Source organism: Aphidius gifuensis, linkage group LG2 (genome assembly GCF_014905175.1).
Source record: "Aphidius gifuensis isolate YNYX2018 linkage group LG2, ASM1490517v1, whole genome shotgun sequence".
NCBI classification, from domain to species: Eukaryota; Metazoa; Arthropoda; class Insecta; order Hymenoptera; family Braconidae; genus Aphidius; species Aphidius gifuensis.
The window spans coordinates 16,866,827-16,870,180 of record NC_057789.1 but is presented as its reverse complement, the minus strand read 5'-3'; positions in this window follow the sequence as shown (position 1 = coordinate 16,870,180).

The following is a 3,354-nucleotide window of genomic DNA, read 5'->3' as shown; positions in this document are numbered from 1 at the left end:
ATTCTCAGTTTAGTTTACTTCTGTTTTGTTTGGATGTGTTTTTTTTTTTTTAACATTTATATTTTTTTAATTTGTATTGTTTAATTTAACGTACGTGCATGCCTTGATAATACTGAGTGAAAAATCATTAGCACAAAAATTAATGAATCCAGTCGTGGTATGAATGGCAGTTTCATATTACTGTCATTGATAAAAATATTTGAGTAGTATTTGCAGAAACTAGAATGATTTTTTTTTTTTGTGAAAATATAAGCAGGAAAGAAATACTTCTCCAGCATATGTATAAGTAGGAAAAAAAGACTTTATGATGAAAACGGAGATCGAATTGGAGTTTTAGTTCGATGTGATTTAACAAAAACATATAAAGTTGGATTTATCAATTATTCTAAAAAAATATTTGTCATATTGAAAATAAAAAATTAACTCGTCAAATTTTACATCTATTTGATTATAGTTGGAATTTATTCCAATCTTATGAATAGAAAAACTATGAACAAATCTAAATAAAGCTCACTGGAAAATTTTCTGATTTAGTTAAAACGAATCTCAAACCAGTATTATCTTTAAGTGTATATAAAAGTGAAAGAACGGATACAAAATAATCAAAAATTGTTATATCCATCATTGTCAGGCGTAATCGAAGCACATGAGATGGATGAAACTAAAGTTAGAAGCATTAATTTAGGTAAGGAAATAGTAAAAAAATTGATTCACATGTGAATTACAAAATTTATTCACTCCATATAAAATATACATAAGACTATAAATGCAAGTTATCCATGGTTTAGATATAGTTCTCACATATTATGATAAGTTACCTTTGATATGTGTAGGTGCCTATAAGTAATATGTTGACAGGACTGACATTTTTCGAAATTTGTAGTTCAAAGTTTTGTAAGAATGAGTTTGTTTAAAGTTAAATCACAGTCCCAAAAATTTATTTTCAATTTCATTTAAAAGCAAACCTATTTTAACTGTCAGGTAACTAACAAAGTATCGATATTTTAAAGTAGTTATCTTAGTTGTAAATGAACAAACTGCGATAAGTTGAATGAAATCAACTTTTATGAAAGATATTGAATTGCTTTTGATAGATCCATACCAAATAATTAGTTCCTACAATTTTGTTTTGAAAAAAAAATCTAATAATAATAATAGTTTTGTTTTATAATTCATATATATAAAAAAAAAAAAAACATAACTTTACTCAGAGAAAGTTATTTAATTTTCATGGTTAATATACTGAATGAACCTAGTAAATAGTGATCACTGAAATTTTTCCGACAACTTTCTATGAGAGTTTTTCTTGAAATTTGAGTTAAAAAAAGGTTTACATTACATCTTCAATAATTCATGATTAATTATGTGAGCAAGTTTACTGAAGAATACACAAGCTATATTTTTTGATTATATATTTCGTCATTTAATCGGAAAAAAAAATAAAAATTTCAAATCAATATTGTTTTTTTTTTTAATCGAAAAAACTGTCATTTACTTTTCATGACAACAATGTTTAACAATACATATTAACAATATTATATTTTATAAGTCCGAAAACAGGTGGATTTTCATCGCTCATTATTTAAGTATGACTAGATATTTAACCTTATGTCCAAAAATTTATCGTAGTTTATTCCGAAAATGATCATTGGACATTGGCAGTAACTTAATTTGAACTCTCAATTAATAGAAATTAATTTTCGCAAAACATTCTTAAATATTTCGGACATGTGACTATTATTTGACCCTGAATAAAACCTACTTTTAATTATCTTTACATTTGATAAATTTACAATATTTTCTTATAAATATCTTACATCAGATAACATCTTATAAATTTTCTTAAAATATATTAACGATCTAGATGAATTATTTACTCAAAAAAAAACTGGGTTCTCTGAGAAAACTTTTTTCATGCTGAGAAACAAAAATTTCGTGTAATTTACTTCATTTAAAGAATTTTCCTAAAATTTAAAAGAAAACAACTGTTTACAAAAACGTTATTTCACATGATTATTGTTTGAGGTAAACTTTTTTTTGGAGAGCGACAAGACATATAAACAATTACTATCACTGGAGAATTCTTCAAATGTTTGAAAAAAACTGATATTATTGATAAAAAATGTTTTTTCTTTTATAACGAATATTCGTCATTTCAGACGGTAGATGCTCTAACATCTTCAAGATAAATTTTGATTGAAAAATACATGTACTCGAGGGTACAAATATGTGTGTTTGCAGCTTTATATTATAATAACAACAAGCAAGTTGCCAAAACTACAAGTAATTCATTTATACGTAAATATAATACACATAATGGATTTCAATATCTATCTTTTTGAGTGGCGGAAATCAATTTTTCAATTCCGACTTTTGATGAACAAACTATATTTCATTTGTTTCGTGATTTTCATATACATATTCATATTAAAGTAATATTGAAATACGGCATTAACTGATTTGCTAGTTTTGGAACGATGTTACGATTTGGATATAATTTAACATTTAACATCTTTATCATTTAGTGACTTTAATTTACTCTCAGGGCAAGTCCATCGCTGAGTGTATCTTCATTGTGGTAGAAAATTCATCAGGAGCAGCTCGCCTAAAGCAACAATGTATATGTGATGTCAAAAATTTTAGCAAGTGATTTAAGTATTTAATGAACTTCTGCACAAGAGATATAATTGATAAAACAAGTTGACATATAATTTCAAACTGTTTAATGAGGCTGTTAACACTGGAAAAAGGTTTTCCTTGAAAAATATACAATTTGAATGGCATTTGCGTATGATCGAATCCGTCAGTCGTTCATATATAAGTCGTATATATACCAAGAAAGATCAACTCGCCTCACCTCTCTACTCACGCCCACGAGGTTCTTGTCTCAACCTGTTTCTACATTCGTATCAGTTTTATTTTTCACGTTATTTCTTTTCCAGTTACAGGTGCTTGCCTGAGGCATGCTGCTACTTCGTGTCTCCTTTCCCTTCGAGCCGGTATTCAGCATCTCGAGCGCCCATCATTCCACCTTGAGCATCAGCGATGTTTTTTATCTTCTTTTTTTGAACAAGACAGTGTGTAAAAATAAACGAGCAAGAAATAAGACTCGTAGTAAAGAATCGCCACTAAAATCCAGCCTATGCACACACTTTGAATTCTATTCCAATATAGGCAATTATCTTTTGTATTCAATATAGGTGTATGCCTGTTCATTTATATTTGAACTTCCTAAATTGAAGAAAGAAGAATTTGACGAAGATCACGACTTAAGTTATTTCTCATACGTCTTTTTCGTTGTTTTTATATATATATCATAAAAAAAGTCACACAGCACATTATTGGTAATTCATT